Source organism: Rhinopithecus roxellana, chromosome 17 (assembly GCF_007565055.1).
Source record: "Rhinopithecus roxellana isolate Shanxi Qingling chromosome 17, ASM756505v1, whole genome shotgun sequence".
Lineage (NCBI taxonomy): Eukaryota > Metazoa > Chordata > Mammalia > Primates > Cercopithecidae > Rhinopithecus > Rhinopithecus roxellana.
This window is the reverse complement of record NC_044565.1, coordinates 92,685,736-92,697,776: the sequence shown is the minus strand read 5'-3', so window position 1 is coordinate 92,697,776 and position 12,041 is coordinate 92,685,736. Positions and strand designations below refer to the sequence as shown.

General features: G+C 45.2%; 1 pseudogene; it reads right to left on the bottom strand.

Annotated features, from left to right (window-relative positions):
• Positions 1–270: 270 nt before the first annotated feature.
• Positions 271–10,890, bottom strand: LOC104654057 (annotated as a pseudogene).
• Between the last annotated feature and the right edge of the window lie 1,151 nt (positions 10,891–12,041).

Here is a 12,041-nt window from a genome sequence, read left to right as displayed (position 1 = left end):
GCCCGAAGGTCACCGTTTTCAGACAGAAGCTGCCATGTGTGCGCCCGGCACAAGGGAGCTTTGCCCCCGCCGCGGCAACTGGAGGACAAGAGACGTGTTTCACCTTCCCGACGTCCGGACCAGTCTGGAAGGGATGGAGACGTTTTGGCCTAGTGCAGTGTCTCTTGGGGTCTCTCCTCACCTGGGTGGACATGGCGCTCCCTCCTCGGCCCCTGGGGCTCAGCAGCAGCCATGCAGCCCTAGCCTGTGTCCTGTGGTCCTCCCACGGTGTCACACCGGCAACAAAATAAAGTCGTCCTTGACGTCGACCATAGGCACATAGAAGGAGGGCACCTCGTTCATGCACAGGGACTAGTGCCCAGCAGGGTCCAGCTTCTGCGCTTTCAGCTGCCACTCCATCCTCTGCACGGCGTTCAGGGCCGCAGCCTCGTGCTGCTGCTGCAGGAGGAGGCAGGTCTTCACGCGGTTGTACTTGTCGTCCAAGTTCTGGAGCCAGAAGATGAACTGGTGGGCGTTAAGCCGGTCGCACACTGACTTGTTCTCATCACCCTGGCTCTCTAGGGGTATGTTTTAAACCTCAGAGTCCAGCAGCATCGTGCCGGCGCTGAATAGCACTGCCTGGTTGGCGACTGTCCTGGCTGCCGGGCAATGAACCTGCAGAATCTCCTGCTCACAGGACACATCAGCTTCTCTCGATCGATGCTGTGCTGCAGACACAGCTTTCCTCGGACCGCCTCCTGCTGCCTGAACAGATCCTTCAGGGACTCCGCCAGCGAGGGAGGGGGTGCGATCACCGGGATGTGGAGCTTGCTGAGTGACTTGCTGTCCAGGAGATAGGATTCCGTGTAGGTGACGTATTCGGCGTGCCACTGGGGCGCCTGCGGTGAGATGCAGCGCAGAATCTTAAGCTTCTCCTGGATCTTCTTCCTGGTCTGCAGGAATTCGAAGTAGGGGTTGGCCCGGTCGCTGTGGTAGGGCTCGATGGCGTCCAGCTTGATGGCGTCCACGATAGTGGCTAGCGTCTGCTGGATCACCTCCGGCGTCTGCTCCGTGGACTTCTTCAGTTGCTGGGTGGAGCGCTGGAAGCAGCCTTTGCTGGATGCTGGGCCTGGGCGAAGTCCTCCTCGGAGCCGCGGGCCTGGGGCACACTCCTTGGAGTGAGGTGTGTTCTACTTGCTCTGATTCACGAGCATCTGCCGGTTCCTGGTCATGTGCTGAGGGTTCTCCCCCACTCTGGGGACCTTTGGGGCTTCGGCCGTGGGTTTTGGTTCTGGTTCTGTGGCTTCTCGGTGGATGGTGCAGGGAGGGCCTTCGGCTGGGGCGGCAGGACTGGAGGCCTCAGTGTTGTCCTGGGGGCCAGCAGTGTCCGCAGCCTGGGCTTGTGCCACAGTGTCCATGGGGGTCGGGGAGCGTTAGGGGCACAAAGGGATGCCGCGGGGGTTGGGGGCCTTCAGTCTTGGCCCCCTGGTCTCCGCTCCCCAGTGGGCACTGTTCAGGGGGAACGGGTGTGGGCTCCATGCTGGAGTCCAGATCCCCAGAGGCCCTCTCTTCTGGCACTGCCTCTGCCTCTGTAGCTTCTAGAGCCACGTCCAGCTTTGGCTCCTCTGTGGGGAGCTGGGTGGAGGCCTGGTCGGGAGGCAGTGCTGGCTGCTCCTCAGCCACTAACGCAGAAAGATCCCTACCGTTTACGACCACAGGGGACCGTGGAGAGATCTTTTCTGAAGGAGCAAGACTTTCTTATACAGGTTCTGTTTCAACATCTGGGACATCTTTAGTCTGCAAGGGAAGCTCTGGCAGTGAGAAGGACCCCAGGTCCAGGTCGTCTTCGGGATTGGCGAAGGCGTCTGCCCAGGGCACCAGATCCACCTGGCCGAGGGTAGACAGGCTGTGGTTGTTGTCCAGAAAGCTCTTTTCCAGGGGTTCCAGAGCCTCCACCTGAGCCACAGCCTCAGGGGCCATGTCCAGCGGAGCTTCCGGAAGTGACTTGCAGTTGCTGAAGAAGGACTCCAGCCCGGAGGAAGGGGCGTAAGGAGCCGCCTCTGAGGTAGAGATGGAGGCAGGGATGGCTTCTGTCCAGTCTTTGACGTCCTCCAGCCCTGGCTCAGCGATGGGCAGAGTGTTCCAGGAGAGAGGCGGAAGTGGGGCGGGTATGGCACCTCTGAGGTGCTGAAGGGCCCTGGGGCAGCAGAGTGGAGGGAGTCCGCAGAGCAGAAATATTTCGGGGACTCGGGGAATCTTTGTGGAGACTTCAGCAGGAGGTCTGAGCCCACAGGCCAGCTGACAGGGTTTTCACAGGCGCTCCCGATCAGACTAGAAGCAAGGGCCTGCTCAGCGGGGTGGGTCCACTCGACAGGCTCCTCTGTAATGATGGTGCTGACCCTCTTCCAGCGGCTCCAGGTAACTGGGCTCTGGGGGTATGATGGGGGCCATAGCCTGCTGGTCCTCTGTGGCGTCCAGGTGCGGGGAAATGGCCCCTTCAAGGGAAGGAACCAGCAGCTTATCTCTGGGGGAAGGGGAAGGTTTTGCTTATAAACTTGAGAAGACGCCCTCTGTAGACAGGGTGACAGTGACAATGGCAGAGCGTCGACTTTGGGCGATGGGGGGTCATAGTCTGTGGAATATTATCCTGAGGACAAGCAAGCAAATTTCTCCGTGGGAACCGGGGGCAGGGGCACCCTATCTTTCATCTAGTGCGGCAGGGGAGAGTCGTAGCTGGAGGTGGCAGGAACACTACGCTTCCTGAAGAGCTTGTCTTCCACACTGAATTCATCCTAGGGAGTCCTCCTAATATCGACAGAAACCGACCAGTAAATGTTTGTGGAGACAGGCTTGGCAGGAGCCTGGCTGGCGTCTTCCGAAAGTCCACTTGATGCCATGGAGAACCTGTCAAAAAAGGAGGGGGACAGGCGCTGGAAGGGGCAGTGGGCACAGATGTGGAGTGCTGGGAGTAGTCGCAGTCGAACACAAGGTCCTTGTAGTCATCCGTGCTGCAGGAGGGGGTCCTGGGCGTGTGCATCACCTCCTTGTAGCTGGGGCAGGACAGCACCGACGTAGGGGTGGGGCTGCCAGTAGGTCGCTCTGGTCAGGCCTGGAAGATGCAGGCAGGACCTCTTTCATGTGAGGCCCTGCGAGCCAGTCTTTGGAGTCTGCACCTGATCCGGGGTATAGCTTATTTTTGGCAGCAGGTAGAATAGGAGTCGACTCCTTGAGATTTTTGTCTTTAAACGGAGGGTCCAGCCTAGGCGGTTTCTTGGCAGGAATGTCCAGACCCTTCTTCCACCCGTCGTCCACCGGCTTCCCCGTCGCCTTGAGGTTGGTGGCTCCAGACCAGTGCCTCAGCTTCTCCATCTGCTTCATCCTCTCCTTGTGCCCCTTGTGGCACTCCTCAATCTCCAGGTCCTTCTGGGAGAACATCCTCTCCAAGCTGGTCATCATCAGGTCGACCTCCCCCAGGAGTTTCTCCCTGGGCCTGGCATCTTTCTTGCCTGGGTCTTTGAACTGCGATACTTTATCATCCCCCGTTGCTCATCTTCATAGAGTCGCCGTTTTCTTTCTCTGCACTGTCCTTGAATTTCTCCTTCAGTTTGGCCTCCCTGAGACTTGGGTCCTTCTCTCTGGACTTGTCTTTGAGCAGGCAGGGAGGGCTGTCCTTGTCCCTGGCAGTGGGCTCCTCGGTCCCTGTGGTGCCGCAGAAACCAGTCTGCATGCCTGTTCTGGTGCCTCTTCTTCTCCTCTGTCAGTTTCTCCCTGTGTTTCTGTCTTATTCTTCTCTTTTAGGATGTTGATGGTACTAGATCCATAAGGCTTTAGTTCTTTTTCCATTTTCTTGGAAGGTTCTCTCTCCTAATCACTTTTATCTTTCTTTTCGGTAGAAAATAACTCAATGGTTTTATCTAGCCCATCTTCTATGTCAGCTTTCACGTAAGAAACTCCATAAGCAACCACCTCAGAAAGTCCTTTTCATACTGGCCGGAGTCCTTCCAAGCCCTCCTTGTAATATCTGCCCTTCTCTTTCTTCTCAGCCTTTTCTTTCTTGGCTCTCTCTCTCAGTAGTGGCTCTTCTTGTATGAGGATGAGGATGAGTAGTGTCTGTGCCTCTCCTTCTCTTTCAGGTTCTCCGGGAGGCAGGTGCTCTCCCTGGCCTCCTCCTATGCAGGTGGCTGCTTGAGGGAGACCTCCAGGAAGGCAGTCAGCCCTGGCTCCTGCTCTCAGTGCGTGAGGAGGTCAGAGGAGACCTCACTGATTTTATCATTGGAGTCTTCTCTGTACTCATGGAGAGCTGCTTCTTCTAACTTTTCAGTCAGGCTTTTTTCCATGTCTGCACTTCTCAAGGACGTCCTCTCCTTGGAATGTTCTTTATCTGACTTCTCTTTGTGTTTGCTTTTAGCCCTGTCTTCAACAGAGTGTTTCTTTTCAGCCTTCTCCGGGAGCTTCTGTTTATTTTTCTTATCTTGGCTGAAGTCCACTGAAGCTCTTTCCTTCCTGCCCTTATACTTTTCTGGTACTCTTTGTCCTTCTTCTCCTTGTGCTTTTCAAGGACTTTCTCTTTTTTATCTCTCACCCCATCGGCAGCCCCTCTCTCCTTTCTCTTGGCTTTGGGGTCCTTGTCCTTTTGCCTCTCAGGGTGCTGCTCCTCAGAAGAGGACTTCCTGTGTCTGTCAGAGGCCTGGGCCTCCTGCTCTCCCTCCTTCTCCTGGAGGCCATCCACCCTCCGCAAGTCGCTGACCTCTCCGACCTTGAACCCACTCCCTGTGTAGTCGTCTTTGTCATCCTCACTCTCTTCTGTGAATACGTCTGCGATGTACCAGCCTTTCTCCTTGCCTTTCTTGTCATTTTTGTTTTGTTTCATTTTTTCAGAGAAGTCTTCTGAGATAATCTCAGGGAAAGTCTTCTCCTTTTTCTCTTTCCCTTGGTCAAGAAACGCTTTCCTTTGTCTTTGCCATGTGTGTCTTTATGTTTTTTCCTTGGCATCTTGGTATTTTTTTCTCTTTAAAACATTTATCAAATTCTTTGTCCTTCTGACATTTTTCAAGGATAGATTTCTTACTTTTGTCCTTGTTACTGGACTTTTATTTGCATTTTTCTGGTTTTGTTTTCTCCTTCCTTTCCTTATCAAGGCTGTCCTTCTTCCCTCGTGCTGGGTGGTGTGGTTCCCACGGCTCCAGACCCTTCCCAAAGTCGCAGTCAGACTTTTTCTTGAAGACCATGTGGCAACCACACTCCTTCAGCTCTTCCAGGTGTGCAGTGTGCCTCCTCTGACTTGGCCCTGCTATCCCTGCGCTCCTTGGAGCTCTGGAGAGTGTCCTTTCTGTCCCGCCCGGCCTCTGCGGACTTTCTCTCCTCTTCTTGTGGTTTTCCGAAACGTAACTGGGGACACTTGACGCTTTTCAGTCTGGTCTTTTCTCAAAGAGTTTTTATCCAAATAGTCCCTGTCCTTCCGGAAGATGGGCTCTCTGTAGTCTTGTTTTTTCCAGGCCCTGCTGTCCTGCTTACTCTCCTGGCTGTCCTCTTTCACTGTTTCCAAGATCAGCCTGGCCACAGAGTCATTCTTCAATCCCTGTAGTCTGTCACTGCAGAGTTCTAGCTGTCCCCCACTTTGAAATCAAAGAATGAATCGGATAAGTCAAAAAACCCCCGATTTTGCTGATCGTCAGAAAGGCTAAATTTGGTGTCTTCATTCTCCAGAAACTGATTTTTATTAAAATATTCATCAAAAGCAGAATCTTCCCTATAAACTTTTTCTTTAGTTTTTCTTTATCTTCTTTAAGAGTCTCCTTCTCTTTTGAAATGTTGTCCTTTTTTTTTTTTTTTTTTTCATACAGAGTCTCACTCTGTCACCCAGGCTGGAGTGCAGTGGCACAATCTCAGTTCACTGCAAGCTCTGCCTACAGGGTTCACGCCATTCTCCTGCCTCAGCCTCCCAAGTAGCTGGGACTACAGGCGCTCGCTACCACGCACGCCTAATTTTTGTTTTGTATTTTTAAGTAGAGACGAGGTTTCACCATGTTAGCCAGGATGGTCTCTATCTCCTGACTTCATGATCCACCCGCCTAGGCCTCCCAAAGTGCTGGGATTACAGGCGTGAGTCACCATGCCCGGCCTGTGCTCTTTTAAATCATTCTTTTTCTCTAATTTTTAGGGCTGGTGTTTTGACTTCTTCTTTCTCTACTCTTTATACAGTCTCAGTTTTTGTTCTTTTGAAGACTTTTCTTTCAGAGATTTCTCCTTTTCTGTTTTATTCCAACAGTCTTTCTCTTCTCGGAAAGATCTGCCGATGTCTTTGTTCATGTCTTTGATTCTCTTCAGTGATTTTTCATCTTTGGAGACCTTATGATCTCATCTTTACAGAGCCATTCTTTCTCTTCTGATTTCATTTTGCTAAGTTTCTCTTCTTTTTTAAAGTGGTCTCGATCTTGCTTTAACACTTTTATTTTCAGTAGAAATATCATTCTCTAAAAGTATAGCCTTATCTGACTTTTGCTTGTAGTCCTTTTATTCATATGTAAAACTTTTCAATTTCAGCTCTTGGCTGATAGAACACTGTCCCTTCTCCTTGTTTTTGTGTTTTTGTTTTGTTTCATGTTTTTTGACAACTTTCCCCTTCTTGTCCATCTTGAGGATGGCGCCTCTGTGCTGGAGAGGAAGGGGCTTCTCTTCTCCGACAGGGAGCCCTGCAGCCTGCCCAGCTTCCTGTGCTCCTGCTTCTTCCTCACTGGCTTCAGCAATTCCACACTGGAGCCCTCAGAGGAGTAATCAGACTCACTTGTCAGTCTCTTCCATGTGGAGTCTCATAAAGAATTGACCTCTGACCAAGCCAGGAGAGAAATGGTTTTCCAGTTGTCTGTCTGCCAGTGCTTGGTGTGCTGGTCTGTGTGGTTGGGGTTCTGCTTCTGGGTGGCAGGGTCCCCTTGAGATGAGGTGAAGGAAGCGGACAGGGAGATGAACAGGGAGGGGTCCTTCAGCACCAGCGGGGACCCCTTGAGGCAGCTGGAGCTCCCCAAGGAGTCCCTGTCATCCTCCCCACTCTCTGAGGACTCACTCTCCAACTCTGAGGAACAGAACTTGTCGATCCGTTTTCCAAAGTGAACCTCTCTGCCTTTTGTTTCTTTCTTTCACTTCTTTTTCATTTTGTTTTATTTTTCCTTCTGCTGCTTGGCATTAGAAGCCTCTTGTGTCTTACTACCAGGCAATATCATATGTGCTGAGAGTCTCAGCTTCTCTCCTGTCCCCATGGTGACACTCACATCCTCCTTATCTGATGTGTCTGACAGGATATGATGGGATGTTTTCTTTCGTGCAATAGTGTTATTTTCAGTGTAACTTTTAACCTCATTTTGGGTATAGAGATAAAACTATTGGATTTTGTTTCATTTCTTTTCTGTAATACTTTTTCAACAGGTGTACCTTTCTCTTCTATTTCAGAGACTATTCTTTTTCTTTCTCTTCTATTTCAGAGACTGTCTATTTCTTTCTCTTCTATTCAGAGCACCTTTCTCTTCTATTTCAGTGACTCATAGATATATGGTAAAAAATAAAAAATAATGTCTTAGATGGCTTCTTCTACTCTTTCAACAATCTTCTTTCTAATTATGGCTCCTTACCACTTCTCTGCTTTCATGAGTATCTAACTTGTGTTCAATAACCACAAAGTATCAATATCAGCTAATACCTATTCTACATCTTGCAAATAAATAGTGGGATTTTATATACTACTTTAGGCCAGTGTGAAAAGAATCTTACATGTTTCACTTATATTACTAAGTTCTAATCACTTTTGAACTTACCAGTTTCCCTAAAGAGAATACAAGCTTCCAGATAGCACCACCAACAAAAAGTCAATTTTATATGTCTACCTTCTTGTAATAGAGTGAATTATTGTTTCCAATTCATCAGTTCCATGTAGTAGTTATTTATATACTCATCTTCATACCATTGTCATGACTTCCTTTACCTCCATTGACTTGGTGCTTGGCCATAATCACTTGTTTTGATGAACATAATGCTAATGGACAAGATATGAGTGAACACTTGAAATGAGCATGTATGATTGACTTTGTGCTCTTCTCTTCCATCTTTTTCCATTGGCAGGGTCACCTTGCACTTCCCCTGATCCAAGGATAATGAGTAACACTTAGAGCAGACCTAGAACAACATCAGAGATTGGGGCCAAACACAGCTGAGCCTAGCCTAGATGGCTAAACCTGAGATGATGTGAAGACATCTATGATACAGATATAAATGCTTATTTTTGTATACCACTGAGATTTTCTGGTGGTTTATTTTGTAGCATTATGTTTAACTCTCTATATTTATTACAGTGTTTACAATGTAGTAGGTATCTCAACATTTGTTTAAAATGAACAGAATGACCATTATTTAAATCAACCCATTAAACAGACAGACACATTTGGGTAGATGATACTGCACTCAATAATCCTAAACAAGATGGGAGCTTTTAAGAAAACCCATATGGATAGATCAGAGTATGTCCCCATCACATGGCCAAATACTGACTAAAGTTGTTAAATGAAGAAGATGATGTATCACCTAGTACTCTGGATAAAAAATCTAGTTGGAGTGATATAACTGAGATGGTGAAACAAATGGTAGCGTTAAGTGTGAATGTGCTTCAGTTTATTAGATGTTCAGCAGAGCTCCAGAGTAGATGGAGATCACTGCAGACCAGAAAAGGAGTTTTAGAAGAGGGGAACCTAGAGCAGCACTTCTAAAAACTTGTAGGATTTAGGGAGGAGGGGGAAGAAAGGGTCATTCTAGACAGAGAGAGGAACACATAGAAAACTGTGCAGGCAGTTGAGAATGGCCTATGTTGGTGAGAAAGAGTGTATATTGGACAGCGGGTCAAAATCAAAATGAGAGAAAGTAGCATAATTTGAGTAGGATCAAATACTGGGTGACAGTGAATGCAAACTAAGAGTCCAAAAATGTTCCATATGGGATTAGAAAAACACTGACAATTCTTGGGCCAGAAAATAATATAGTAAAAGAAAAATTTCTCTGGCAGAAGTATTTAGAGTTCTTTGAAGAAGGAGAAAATAAAGGTAATAGAATCACAGTGCTAGGTAGTGTACTTATGCAAACCTTAGCCTCATAACCTGAGATTTCTTTTTATACCACAGGCAAAAACAGTGTTCTCCAAAGTTATCATTTTCTCTATTATGTAAATTTGGAAGTGCATTTAAAAAGTTAAGCAGCGGGTTGTTGAGTGGTTAGGAAAGAGCAATACTTTGGTACATCTGGACTTTGAGCCGGATTCTTTTCTCTGAACTATGTTCATTATCTGAGACACTGATTATAAAGACCACATTACCCAATGTATGTGCAAAAGAAAAAGTTAATTAAAGCTACTCTTGAGGAGTTAGAAGAAAAGGATTTTATTACCATGAGGCAGAATTCTTCCTCAGATGAGCTTCTGGAAATCACAACCCAAGTCTTAAACCTTACAATGTTACTCAAGCTCGGTAACATAGAAGTGATATCATTGTTGCTAGCAAATGAGAGGTCTTCAAATTGCTGAAAGAGACACAGTACAAGAGTTGAATCAATTATCTCATATTTAGGGTGTGTGTGTGTGTGTGTGTGTGTGTGTGTGTGTGTGTGTCTCTGTGTCTTCATAAATACTACGTAAACATGTTAGAATTTGATTTTGGGGCATTTTCCAACCTGTTACCTATCTCTATATATTCATTATAAACCTGGTAAGATGCCTCTGTGACTTTTAATTTCAAATGTAGTTTTATAACATTATGGACTTTTAGAGCCGAACAAGATTTTATAGAAATCACATCCCATCTTGTCACTGTCAGAAGTGGAATCAGTTGTCTTAGTGGTGACTGCAGTGGTGGAGGTAGGCTGGAGAGCTTTTATTTTAGTGTTTCTTATTAATGATGCCACTGTTCATCAATCACTTAAAGGCTTAAAGTCTTACAATCATCCCTGACTTCTCCCTTCTCTCATTCTCACCTGGTATTGATTCTGATACTGAAATGCCCTTTATTTCTGACTCCTCCTTTAAACTCCATTTGAAACACTCTACTTTAAACCTCCATTATCTCTAACATAGAAAATTTCAATAACTTCAAAATTTATTTCTGTGTCTTTTTTTTTTATTGTTTTTGTCCTTCTTACACATTGTTCTTTCTGAAAGAAAGGATTGATTATACAATTCCTGATTTAAAAATAATAATAATAGATTCTATATCTCATTACATGCCAAATAAAATTCAAGGTCTTTATGTTACACAACAGCACATTATGATATGATCCCAAAACACAGCTTCAATCTTATGCCTAATATATATGGCCAACTATGAGCCAGATACTGCTTATTACTGGACAAATGTGTCTCATGTTTTCCAACCCATATAAGAACTTACTGCATCAGAACCAATATTTATGATGCTAACTCTCAACAACAAAAACAATCTGATTTATATTTAAATTATTCTGAGAAAAAATTATATATTTTTTTGTGTCTATATACATACACACATGCGTGTATTTGTAATCTGATTTGGAAAGATTGTCATCATAAATGGCTATAATTTATAACATTTTGAATTTTAATTTGTATGGAATGCCTCAGATTTTTTAAAAAGTTAATTAGCTATTATACCATCCTGAATATTACTCTTTTCTTCTTTTTTGCTTTAATGCATTAATTGGCTTTTTATACTGATTTCGATAGGGAATCACAACGTTTTCTCAAATTACAATCAATATTCTCGTGTCTGTATTATATCACAGGTGTTTTTCCTTTAAGAACCAAATGTATTTTCATAAACTACTTTCCATTTATCAAATAATCTCATAGAGTTTTCCACCTTTTACTTGTCAGCTCTTGCTCACATATGGCAAGTAGTCCATTGTCATGGTTAAGAGTTTGGGCTCTGCAGGTAGATTACCTCCACTGTAAACATGTCTCTCTCGCTTAGTAGTTTCATGACCATAAGAAAACTATATAACCTTTGGGTGCCTCAGTTTTCTCATGTAAAAATAAGGATAATAATATTCCATACGTTGTTTATGAAGATTAAGACTATACATATACGAGCCTCTGAAGAGCATCTGACTCATAGCTATCACTCAATAAGTATTAGCTATTATTATCCACAATTAACTGCCCTAAAACCTAAAGCTTAAACGTCCCCTTGAGCTATTTTATTCTCAAGTTATATTTGAACTTCCAACAATGACACAGAAACTTTCTAAAAACATTTTGTGTTATGTTTTAATGAATGGACTGAAATTTACCAGAAAAAAAATAATATCCTACTATATTACTAATAGTAGATAAAGAAGGTAGGTGTTGTAAGAATAAAATGATTACTTTGAATACTTGAAAGTGAAAGTTAATGCCTCTAGAAAGAAACCAGCTTCTTTTTATTTTCTCAACTTTTATTTTAAATACAGGGGTACATGTGCAGGTTTGTTACATGAGTAAATTGCATTTCGCTGGGGTTTGTTGTATAAATGATTTTATCACCCACATAGTGAGCATAGTATCTAGTAGGTGTTGTTTTCGACCTTCATCCTCCTCCCACCCTTCCCCCTCAAGTAAGCCCTGGTGTCTATTGTTCCCCTATTTGCGTTCATGTGTGCTCAATATTTAGCTACCCCTTGTAAGTGAGAACATGAGGTATTTGGTTTTTTGTACCCACATTAACTCTCTTAGAATAATGGCTTCCAGCTGCATCCCTGTTGCTGCAAAAGACATAATTTCAGTTTGTTATGGCTGTGTATTGTTCCATGACAGAAACAACCTTCTTGATATTAGAGTCTGCTCAAGAATTTTGACCTTATAATTATCATGGTTCTACCACCTAACAGGGATTTTGAATGATTTCAAGAGAAAATAAGAGGCATGGACAAATTAGATGCATTGATACTGTCTTTATATCTGTCAGCTTTGTACTTGATACTGGAGATTAGCCCTCTGTAGTGTAGACATATCCTTCCCAGGCTGTTCTAGGAGATAGAAAAAAGAAGGTGCCTTTACATAGCTGATTTCAGTGTTTCTTAAA